A 12,500-nucleotide genomic window follows, 5' to 3' on the forward strand; every position below is an offset into this window, starting at 1 on the left:
TTACCAGAAAAAAAGGGGTGAATGATCGAGAATACTGGTTAACTCTTGCATTAGTGAGGTGGGCAGAATTGGAGTGAGAGAAAGTAGAAAGCCTTGTGCAGTGAGGCCGCGGGAGGAGGGGAGGCGAGCAGTTAGCAAGATCAGTTAATGTGAAAACAGCGGTGGAAGATAGCAAGAGATGCAACATTAAGGTGAATAGTTAGAGGATGAAGACAGTCAGTTAAAGGAGAGGAGTTGACAAGACGAAAAGCAAAAAAGTACAAAAGAGAGCCACCGGAACCATTACTGGGATGGATAAAAGTGTCGTTATATTCTTTAGCATAGTTTGTTAGAATGTTAAGTCAGGTCAGGTGAAGGTTAGAATGTTAAGTCAGGTCAGGTGAAAGTCAAGTTAAATTAGTTTAGGTTTTTGTTGTGTAGTATTCTTTAGGTTTACATTTCGTTAGGTTAGGTTAGATTATATTATATCATATGTTATGTTAGGTGAGGTAACGTAATCTTAATCCAGTCTTTCCCAGTTAACATCAGTGATAGCCGCGGTAGTTGATTTTCACGTGGTGCGAAGGTTCCTCTCCCACTAACCCTCCTACCTGTTGGATAGTAAAAAAAAAAAAAAAAAAAAAAAAAAAAAAAAAAAAAAAAAAAAAAAAGATAAATAAATAAATAAATAAATAAAATAAAATAAATAAATAAATAAAAGTAAATAGATAAAAACGAATAAATAAAGAAGAAAAAAAAACTAACGTAGGTGGAAGCTCATTATGGATATTTATGGCTTAGGAAGGGATTCGGACTTAAGATTTTAATATATTAACTTTGAATTATGGAAGGCAGGAACAGAAAAAAAATACCAGGTAGAGGTGTGTGAATGTAGAGAGGAGGAGGAAAAGGAGAGGGTGGAGGCAGTGTGCAAATATTCAAGGGAGAGAGAGAGACTTGGAGGAAAAGGGACGGTGGATAGACGAGAAAGGTGAGAAAGATGGGCGAGGAAGAGGAGAAAGACAGAGAAGACAGAGGGAAGGATGGGAGGGGGGGGGAGCGGGGACATGACAGGCATGGAATGAGGAAGAGCGGTTTGATTGTATTGCCAAACATTTCAACACCTTCACTACTTTTAACCGAGTTCAGTTGAAGATGTTGGGGATTTAAAGACGTGTTCTCATAATTCTAATAGTTTGACGAGGATTCTGCACCACCAGTAAGTAAAGGACTCATCGAAAACACGGACATCCTCTTTACCTTTTCAAAATGCTCCTAATGAGAGAGCGGAGCGTTTAAGAATACGTAGTGAGAGGGAGAGACATTAGGGAGAGTGGGGAAGAGAGAGGAATAGATGGATGGATGGAGGGAAGGAGGGAGGGAGGGAGGAGGACAGCCCATGAGGGAGGGAGGAGTGAGGGAGATGGAGAGATGGGTGTAGGCAGTGTCACCAGCCAATTACATAATCAGTAAGCCATCAGTCAACGCCACAAACAACAACACCATCGCTCTCTCCGGTCTGTGTGTTAATCGCAGAGCCGCCGCCACGCCGCCGCCGCACACCACTCTCCTATCCCTTCCTCCTCCACTCCACTCTCCCCGGTACCTACCTACTTGTCTTGTATGTCTTGTGGCTGAGTGACTCCTCCTCCTCCTCCTCCTCCTCCTCCTCCTCCTGTAAATTCTCCTCCGCCACCAACACTTTAGTAGTAGTAGTAGTAGTAGTAAAAAGCACAAAATTATCTACTACTACTACTACTACTACTACTACTACTACTACTACTACTACTACTACTACTACTACTACTACTACTACTACTACGTTGTTATAGGAACGTGAGAAAAAACCGCCGCAAAAAAGGCACCGCTACTCCGTCTCAGTATTGGCCGCGCTGTACCTGTGTGTAGGCGGCAGTGAACAGGTGGACGCCGCCCCTTGCCACCTGGCCGCCACTACACCTGAGAGAGAGAGAGAGAGAGAGAGAGAGAGAGAGAGAGAGAGAGAGAGAGAGAGAGAGAGAGAGAGAGAGAGAGAGAGAGAGAGGAAATATTGTAACGTAAAAAATGACACAAGAAAGACCTCTCAGTCTCTTGTTCGCCTCCTCCTCCTCCTCCTCCCCCTCCCCCCTCCTCCTCCTCCTCCTCCTCCTCCTCCTCCTCCTCCTCCTTGTCGATGGCGTGGGCGTTGGAGTGTATGCTAAGACCCCAAGGGCGCCTCTTCAGTCTTTTCCTTTCTTCTACCCTTCCTCTCTTCCCCCTTCCCCCTTCCCGCCCCTTCCTCCACTACCACAACACTTCTTCCTTTCTTCTTCCCTCCCCTTTCTCCCTGCTTCCTTCCACTGACTCTAATTTTTTTTTCTCTACCATCATCTTCGTCAGTAGCGGCGCGTAATCGTCTCTCAATAGGAACCTCGTCATTGTTTTCATCACCATCATCATCATCATCATCATCATAATACCTTTCCGTTTGTCGTATTACTGCTTCGGCATCGTTGTGGTGTTTCGTGTGTGTGTGTGTGTGTGTGTGTGTGTGTGTGGTTTGACTTTGTTCTTACGTGCGTCTAGGTTTTTTTTTTTTTTCCTGTCCTGTATTTGTTTTCATTCTCTCTCTCTCTCTCTCTCTCTCTCTCTCTCTCTCTCTCTCTCTCTCTCTCTCTCTCTCTCTCTCTCTCTCTCTCTCTCTCTCTCCACAGCGTCTCATTTTCCTTTCTTATCTCAGTTTCTTTCTCAGTTTTTTTCTTGCTTTTATTTATTCACGTCATTTATCTTCGTCTCTTTATTCCTACATTTCATTTTACTTTCATAATATTCTTTTCTTTTTCCGTCATATAATTTTCTTCTTTATTATTATTATTCGTTTTTTTTTTATTTATCAACTTAATTTTCCTTTTACCATCTAACTTTTAATAATTTTCTCTAGTAATTCTTTCCTTCCCTTTCTTTATCATGTATTTGTCCTTCACTTCTTTTCCGCCGTAATTTATCGTGTCATTCTCCGTATCTCCTTTGTTTCTTTTGTTCCTTTCTTTCCTTCTTCAGCAGCTTGCGTGTCTCGTTGAATTAAGAGTATTTTTCTTGTTGTGTTTTTGTCATGCATTCCTCGATCATTATGTTCTATTATGGTGTTAGCTTATCTGTCTGTCCGTCTGTCCGTCCGCTTGGTTGCCTATATAAATCCTTCGGTGTAGTTTTGTCTTTAATGTTGTGCTTTTATTATTCGTTACATCTATCTGTGTATATATTCATGTTCTGTTTTTCTTTATTTCTTCCTCATCCTTGTCTTGCGTGTCTCTTTCTATCATTTCCTTATCTTTGTTTTACGCGTCTCTCTCTATCTATCTATCTGTCTATCTATCTATAATGCCTATCTATTTATCTACCTACTCACCTATCAAATTATCTATCTATTTATCTATCTACGAGTATGTATCTATCTAGTTTTCCTTCTTATCTATTCGTCTCTCTCTATATATTTGTCTACCTGCTTCTCCATCCGTATGTTTTTCAATCTATCCGTCTCCTGATTTGTATTCATGCATCTATTTTTCTTCACTTCATCCTTCACTTCATCCTCGTTTCCTCCTTCAGTAGTGGGTGTGCTTACCTCAGCAACGCGGGAGCGGCGTGACGCTGAAGGAGGCTTGACTGAGTGGGAAAAGAGCCTTATACCCGCGAGAGGAGGAGGAGGAAGAGGAGGAGAGGGAAGAGGGAGAAAGGCAGGAAAGGGAAGAGAAGGGAATGGAATGGAAGGCCAAGAAGGGGGAATGAAAGAACCCGTTTGTTTGCCGACGCCCTGCACGGAACTAGAGCGTTGGAGGCGAGGGGTTAGGGGCACGGGGGTGTAGGGGGATTAGGTGAAGGGCGAATGGGGCGTGGAGGGGCAAGGGAGGGCGTGGAAGGGAGATACTGCAAGGTGGGCAAGGTACGATGCACGGTGGAGTATTGGGGCGGGGGGCAGCTTGTGTGTGGGATAGACTACGTGAACCTGGCGGGGGACTAGAAGAGGGGGAGGAGGGAGGATTCAGTACAGAAGGGGCGTGGAGGAAGTGTTTGGGGCAAGGGTGAGGGGCACAGGGGACAGGTGAATCGTGGGAGGGAGTTCACTCTTTTTGTGCTGAGGTTGTCTTGTTAACATTAAGACCACTGTAAGAAAAAAAAAAGTAAGAAAAAAAGAAGACTATTTTGGTTTTCTTTTTCTCTCCTAAGCTACTGAGCAATGTAAGGGACTGTAGTGCAAAACTTTGTCCATGAAACAATTGTAGGCGATTTAAGAATAAAATGTCAAGCAGTGACCTGTGACTTGTGCCACCAGCGAGACTTACCTTCACCATGTCCGCTGTTAATCATGTTCATGACGAGAGGCCGCGACGCACCGCAGCACTACATGGCGTGAGAGAGCCTGCTGTGACAAGACGCGGTGCAGTTGTCAACACGCAGGCGACGATGCAGGCGTGGGCAGGGTCACCTCCCAGGCTGATTGTGGCTTTATGAATGGAAATTATTTAAATATCCTTCGTTGTCGCTTTTAAATGTTATAATTCTCAAACTTAATAAAATAATGGTGATGCAAGTTTATGATACAGTTTTGAAATGTATTACTGACAGTTTAAGGAAGGAGCGAGTGACTCAAGCATTTTTCTGCATGTAGATTTAAAGGAAAAATAGATTAATTCAACCTTCATTGCAATATACAACATTTTACAACACTAAAAATAATGTATGGATTCTTTACAAGCATTTACAAGAAAGAAAAAAAAAGTGCAATTTCTAGCAAGTACTATGTTAGGAGGTAGCTCTAAGTAAGGAAAGATGTCTCAGGCTAGTAATTAAGGAATGATGTGCCAATATCAGTTAAAGGGTTAAAAGATGTCTATATGAATTAGTGGATGACGATGACAGATGGAAATAAGTAGGTGCATTTAATGCCGTTTATGTTCCTATTTATTTTCATTCAGTATGATTGCTTCGGTCTGCTCAAATGAGGACCTGAAGTCGTATCGTCACTGTGAGCCAAAGGGTCACCCGAGCCAGAGACGTGCGTGATAGAAGTTATGCTTGGGAACAGACGGGCAGGCGACGCAGGTGATTGAGGAATGTTACCCTGCAGTGGACTCATGGGAATTGGTGGTGGTAGTGGTAGTGGTGGTGGCTGTGGTGATTGTGGTGATGATGATGATAGTACCAATGATGATGTTGACAGAGAAGTGGCTGATGTTATTTTTATTCCGGTAGGGGCACAGATAACTTAAGAGAAACTAATGGTGATGAAAGCAATAATAATAATAATGATGGTAGTAGTGGTGATGATGGTGATAATAATAATAGTAATAATAATTGATAATAATAATGATAAATACATGATGATAACGATAATAATGATGATGATAAAGGCGTGATGATGACCATAATAGTGGTGATGCTAAGATCGTGACAATGACAACGATGACAACAATGACGGCGCCAGTGATTAAAGACATGGTGGTGAAAATGGGGGCGGCGTGGTGGCCCTGAGGATGAGGCAGCACGAAAGCTGTGCACACAAACACCAGTTTGTTTATCTGGGTGACGGAGTATTGTGTTATCTGGAGTGATAGTATCCAGTGTCTGCCTCAGCCTTCACCTCCTTGGCCTTACTGACTGTGGTGCTTAAGACTCCCATGTTCCGCCACACGAGGCCCACCCAGGTTATGGGAGTGCTTGCTTATTCACTACCACACGAGAGGGGGTGGATACGTGGGTGGGTACGTGGGTGGGTCTGGTCTCCTATTTGTCATCTGGGCACCGTGTTTTTAAAAGTGTCGGCGTCCTGCTTGTGTACTTTTGATAGGCTTTAGTGATTGTTAGTGTTTTTAACCCTTTCACAGCTATTCGAGACTTGGTTTCTTAGTCATAAGCCACTCACAAACATTTCTTACAAACATTTCTTACCAAACATCCATTTCTAAACATTATACTGGTTAGACATTAGAAAATCTTTTTTTTTTTTTTTAATTTCCTTTCTCTTGATTGTGAGTGCTTGTTAAGATCATGGACAGTGCTTTTAGTGTTGACTTTTTTGCTTATCGCAGTGAAAGGGTTAAGGATGATCTCATGGATTTTATTTGTGCTTTCATGGATACCTTTTATGATTCTGCAGTTTGTAGAAGTAAATAATGATTTTAAGGGGGCTTTCATGACTCTTGCGATAATGTAGTTTGTAGAAGTTAGTGATATTTTGAAAAGTTCTGTCGTGTATCTTGTGATAGTGAAAGTTGTTGATGTTTTTAAGGATGTTTTCATGATTCTAGTGATGGTTTTTGGAGTTCTTGTTTTTTTTTTTTTTTCAAGGATGTCTTTATTGATCTTAATGGAAGTTACTGGTGTTTTCAATATTGGTGTTTTCAAGGGTACATTCATGACTAGTGGTAATTTGTAGAAGTTATTGGTGTTTTTAATGGTGCCCTCATAATTCTGCCGATAGATTGAACTAGGATTCTGCATCATCGGTAGAAAAATAGCGATTAAAACACGATCAATCATCTCTGGCGTCTGAAAAATAGTCCTATGAGAGGCCAGAGCCTTTCGGATATATGTCCTTGATCTAGTTTCTCTCTCTCTCTCTCTCTCTCTCTCTCTCTCTCTCTCTCTCTCTCTCTCTCTCTCTCTCTCTCTCTCTCTCTCTCTCTCTCTCTCTCTCTCTCTCGGGGGAAAATACCACCCAGCAACCAATCCTAAAATCCTTCCTTGGCTGTTTGATTACACTATAAAGAGAGGCGTGCTGGCTGCTGCACCATGCAGACCCGAGGGAATTGCTGAAAAAAAAATGCTGTTTTCAATAGCGATGGTGGACGGATGGGCTTAAGAAGTGACATCTTTATTCACGTGTCGTATTAAAGTATTTTCTAGGATTTTATGAATTGTATGGTGGTAGGAAGGACTTGCCATGTGACAGTGAGAGTTCCCGGAGTGCTTTGTCCTTACCTTACCTTATCCTGACACCTTACCTTACTTACCCAACCCTTCTCTACCCCACACTACACAACACTAACTTGCCTTGCCTTTTCTTTCTCTTGCCTTCTCTTGCCTTGACTTTCCTTGCTTTACTTTACCTTACCATGCCTTGCTTTGCCTTACCTTGCCTTGCCTTGCCTTGCCTTGCCTTGCCTTTCCTTGTGTTGCCTTGCCTTGCCTTGCCTTGCCTTGCCTTGCCTTGCCTTGCCTTGCCTTGCCTTGCCTTGCCTTGCCGTGCCGTGCCGTGCCGTGCCTGAATCATGACTCTCCATGGCAGGGTTAATATGAAACCTCTCCAACAACAAACTCCATTCTCAGACTTGACTCTTACTCAGTTTCCTCACTTTACTATGAAAGGATTTCCTGTCAATCATCATTTTTTTCTCTTCTCTATCAAAGATTTCCTCGTTAGAATTACTTCATTTTCACACTTCACTGTTGACGCTTTATGTACGCGTCAGTCTTACACTTTGCCAAGAAATATTTCCTTGCCAGTCTTTATTTCCTCCCGCTTTTCTTCACTACCAGAATAATCTCAAACTACTCAAATTACAAACGAAGTAAAGGTTCCATAATGAAGTGTTATGATTTAAGGTACTTGTTTTTATTACTAATTATTATACTACTACTACTACTACTACTACTACTACTACTACTACTACTACTACTACTACTACTACTACTACTACTACTACTACTACTACTACTACGGCTACTGTTTTTATTATTATTACAACAAAATAACATAGAAACACAAGGGGAGTTGCATGAAAGGCAGTAGGTCTGCGTACTCGTGGCACTCCCGTATGTTACTAGTATTTGTACGAGTAAGTTGTAGTGATAGTGATTCAATTTTTTTTATTTTTGAATAACTTAAGCCTCTGTACAGACGTAATTTCCTGCCTGGCTTTCTGTTTACATAAAGCGAGACACTTCATTATCAAAGTTGTTCATTACATAGCTACATTGTGCAAACTGTAATCAGAGCCACCTGACATTGTAGCTTAATCGTGTAGTAATAGTAGTAGTAGCTGGAATAGTAGAAGTAGTTCATCAGTTAATGTATCACTTCTGTTTCGAAATAGGTGCAATATAAACAATAAAACACTGTCTTATAAAAAAAGTATATCAGTCATCTGCATTGTCATCAATTAACACAGCGTGGGAGAGGCGATGTACTGGTCCTGCTTCCGTAAATTAATTGATACGTTACTGTAAATCAAAACTGTTTCAGAAGTAGTTACAATACTGATAAAGTGTACAAATATCAAAATGTTCATATGCAAAATGTTATTTCAGAGGAATTCTAGATAAACAATGTTGATTATAAATTACAGTGTTCCGTGAGTGTCTGTGTATCACTGACCTGGCTTCTTGGTGTGTGCATATAGTAACACAACATCCGTGACATTCAGTGATTATTTGGCAACACACACTGATTTTGAATTGTTGATGACACACACACACACACACACACACACACACACACACACACACACACACACGAGAGGTCTTTGGCTTGAACTAAGTATTTTCCTCTTTTTCAGTGCGTGGCCTGAATTACGAGTAATGCTGCATGATCATCTCACGGGAAAAGATTGCTCTCATGTGACTCCAGGCAGCGGTTTGTATTCCACGTCTCTCTCTCTCTCTCTCTCTCTCTCTCTCTCTCTCTCTCTCTCTCTCTCTCTCTCTCTCTCTCTCTCTCTCTCTCTCTCTCTCTCTCTCTTCCCATGGCATATGCAAAGTATTTTTTAGTTAAAAGCCACATCTTGGAGCAGGGAACAAAAGTATTTTTTAGTTAAAAGCCACATCTTGGAGCAGGGAACACCAAGATCTGAAATACAATGCGAACTATTAAAATTCAAAGAAACCCCACATTTATGATACAATTTAATTTAAAATCATATTGAAAAGTGCAAATAAGCATAAATGATTTGTTCTCTGCTTTAAGAAAAATAATACGTAAGTTGTCATTAATGTAGTAAAAAAAAAAAACATGACTTAGTTTTAAAGATTACTCTGCAAGGTGCCTTTAAATTCAATGATCTGCGTGCTTGTCCATAATCATATAACGAATATTGACATTATTGTGTTCCTGCTCATTGTTTGATTGCTTTTCACCAGGTCTTCGTCGTCGTCATCGTTATCATCTTCGTAACCATCATCATCATCATCATCATCTTCCTAGGCCTCTCCTAATTTCTTATTCTCAAGTGTGTCGGCTGCCCGTCTAACTAAACTCAGTCCCGTAAAGCTATACAGTATATGAATATCTATTTGATGAAGCAAATGATCCGTCCTATCGGCTCTTTTGGCTGTCTATTGAACAACTGAAAATTCCTTGCAGTGGCGCGATTTCCCATTATTTCTTTCACTATTAAAGAGCCGTCAGCGGTGGGCAATTCTCGTTTGAAAGCCAGCAGGTCATTAAAAAAAAAAAGTAAAGTATCATATGTCAAATAAACATTAAAGGCTTGGCGGATGCATGACCGGCCTTTAATAATTTACTGACAATAACAACAATAATAATATTTCTGGACGCTTGTTTTAATAATGCCACTGAATAATTTTCCCGAAAACAATCATTGTGTCAAGCAGATGCTAGAATGTTGGCCAGTCTTTAGAATAATAATTACAAACCTTAGAAATACCAGTAATAGTTTCTGAAGATTTATTTCAATAATACCACTGAATGAATTTCCCGACAGCAGTCAGTGCATAAAGCAGATACTGGAAGGTTGGCCAGTCTCTTTAAAATAATTTCGTGCATCTCCCTCAGGTCTCGTGTTGGGTGAATCTTGCCCTTGACCAGAACCCAAGCGTAAAATAAGGTTCTTAATGGTGGGGAGAATTTCCTCATGCATTTTCCAACTTACAGGTCGCATTTCTTGAAGTATGTCACAGATATTTACTTCACCCTCCTGCCTGCGACCTGGATCACTTGAGAGAAAGTTATTGTAGAATTTTTTGAACAGTTTCGGAATCACCATTTTGAACGACTGTAACTCTTAATAATTTTGTAGTAGTAGTTGTTGTTGTGTTGGTTGTGGTGGTGGTGGTGGTAGTAGTAGTAGTAGTAGTAGTAGTAGTAGTAGAAGTAGAAATAGTAGTAGTAGTAGTTGGTAGAAGTAGAAACAAGTAGTAATAGTAATAGTAGAAGTAGAAATAGTAGTAGTAGTAATAGTAATAATAGTAGTAGTAGTAGTAGTAGTCACGGTAGTAAATTTCATCACTGCATATCACGTGTTTATACTTGTCATATCACCACAAGGATCAGGTAATAACAGGTGTATCTATTGTCTCCTCGCTGTCACGTAGTCTCTCTCTCTCTCTCTCTCTCTCTCTCTCTCTCTCTCTCTCTCTCTCTCTCTCTCTCTCTCTCTCTCTCTCTCTCTCTCTCTCCCCACCCCCCTTGTCCTTGTGTCGCAGTCTTTACTTATTGTTCACAAGTTATTGCGTCAGTGTCGTGTGTGTGTGTGTGTGTGTGTGTGTGTGTGTGTGTGTAAGAACATAAACAGGCGTGACGGTCTCCGCCTTAACTCTAGCCTGTCACCGCCCCTCCGCCACGCTCTCTCTCTCTCTCTCTCTCTCTCTCTCTCTCTCTCTCTCTCTCTCTCTCTCTCTCTCTCTCTCTCTCTCTCTCTCTCTCTCTGTGTGTGTGTGTGTGTGTGTGTGTGTGTGTGTGTGATATCCCTCCCGCCCTTTTCCTCCAGCCTCTCCATCATCTTTCTGACTTGCCTACCAGTTCCTTCTCTTCCTCCACCTCTCTTCCTGTCTCTTTCCTCCATCCCTTATCAAACCCCCAGCCTGCTTCCCTCCATTCCCTCCCTCCCACTTTCCTCTACCTTCCTTCTTTACTTCCATCTTTCCAATCCATCCTCCACTATACCTTCATAATTTTTCCTTCTCCCTCCACTGTGTGCTTCCTCCATTTTCCTCCTCCTCCTGTCCTCTCCTTTCTATATCCTTCTCCCGACCCCCCACAGTCTTCCTTTACTCTCCTTATCCTCCCTCGCCCTTCTCGTGAACTTGCAGCCTCCACGCCCTACTTCTCCTCACACACACACACACACACACACACACACACACACACACACAGCTACTCACATGACCCTTGCCGACGCCCTCTATTATGAGTGGCCAGCCCTGCGGCACTCCACCTTGCTGGCTGGCTGGCTGACCGGACTTCCCACTCCTAAGGGTCACCACCACCACGACCACCACCACTACCACCACCGCCGCTGCTGCCGCCGCCGCCGCCGCCGCCGTCGCCGCCCTCTGCCGGATATACGAGTGATCGGCGTGACCTGTGTTGCGAAAGTGACCTCTGTTTGTTTACGAGGCAGAGGAAAAAAAAGTGGAGTTGAAGGGTGGGTTTTAAAAAGGTTTAGGAATTGTATTATAAAAGGATGTACTGGAGGGAGGAGGGAAGAGGTGAAAAAGAGGAGGAAGTGCGTGGTGGGTGGAAAAGTTTAAGGAAGAGGAGGAGGAGGAGGAGGAGGAGGAGGAGGAGGAGGAGGAGGAGGAGGAGTTAAGATAAAATTGTAAAGGAATGAACATGAGTAAAGAGAGAGAGAGTCACATCAGAGGGTCAAGGAACACCTGTGGAGAGAAGCAGGTGTGTGTGTGTGTGTGTGTGTGTGTGTGTGTGTGTGTGTGTGTGTGTGGGGGAGGGAGGGGGACGGTGAGGCCTCCCACACACATACACACACACGCGCACACACACGCCAGGTCACTACTGATTTCTTGTCCACTTTAACAGGTCTCTCTCTCTCTCTCTCTCTCTCTCTCTCTCTCTCTCTCTCTCTCTCTCTCTCTCTCTCTCTCTCTCTCTCTCTCTCTCTCTCTCTCTCTCTCTCTCTCGTGTCTGCTTTGATTTAGATAAGGAGAAATGTATTAGATGGGCACTCCCTTCTGACCTGATGCTGCTGCTGCTGTTGTTGTTGTTGTTTTATGATCTTTTCTTCTTCTTCTTCTTCTTCTTCTTCTTCTTCTTCTTCTTCTTCTTCTTCTGCTGCTGTCACTGTTTTTGTCATCATCCTTTCTGTCTTTTGTCTCCATTGTATTCTTCTATCCTCCTTCTCCTTCTCCTCCTCCTCCTCCTCCTCCTCCTCCTCCTCCTCCTCCTCCTCCTCCTCCTCCTCCTCCTCCTCCTCCTCCTCCTCCTCCTCCTCCTCCCTCACAGACTGTCCTCACTTTTACTCAACCTGGCTGTCCTCCACCCTGCCGTCCCCTCACCCCTACTTGTACTCCCTTGATTAGCTCACCTGTGTACGCCTCACGTGGATAACCCTTACCTTCACCCTCACCTTACCTCCGCCCTTTTTTTTTCTTGTACAGACGTGCTCTTATTTAATATATTTCTGATTGGCTCATTGACTTACTGACTTGCTGGCTGAGTGTCTGAGTGTGTGGGTGACTGGTCGGATTCTTTGATTGGTTGTTTAACTAATTGGTTGACTAAGTGTGTGGGTGTCTGGTTGGGTTGGTTGACTGGTTGATTGACTGGCTAGCTATATGGTTGAGTG

At 42.7% G+C, this 12,500-nt stretch overlaps 1 long non-coding RNA gene across 2 annotated transcripts in view; it reads left to right on the forward strand.

Annotated features, from left to right (window-relative positions):
* Nucleotides 1-12,500, forward strand: part of LOC135105826 (uncharacterized) — a 137,326-nt gene that overhangs the window by 58,310 nt on the left and 66,516 nt on the right. For both annotated transcript variants that reach the window (XR_010271023.1, XR_010271022.1), the window contains exon 2: nucleotides 8,517-8,593. This is a non-coding gene — a long non-coding RNA (uncharacterized LOC135105826). The remainder of the gene's footprint in view (nucleotides 1-8,516; nucleotides 8,594-12,500) is intronic.

This window comes from Scylla paramamosain, chromosome 12 (assembly GCF_035594125.1).
Source record: "Scylla paramamosain isolate STU-SP2022 chromosome 12, ASM3559412v1, whole genome shotgun sequence".
NCBI lineage: Eukaryota > Metazoa > Arthropoda > Malacostraca > Decapoda > Portunidae > Scylla > Scylla paramamosain.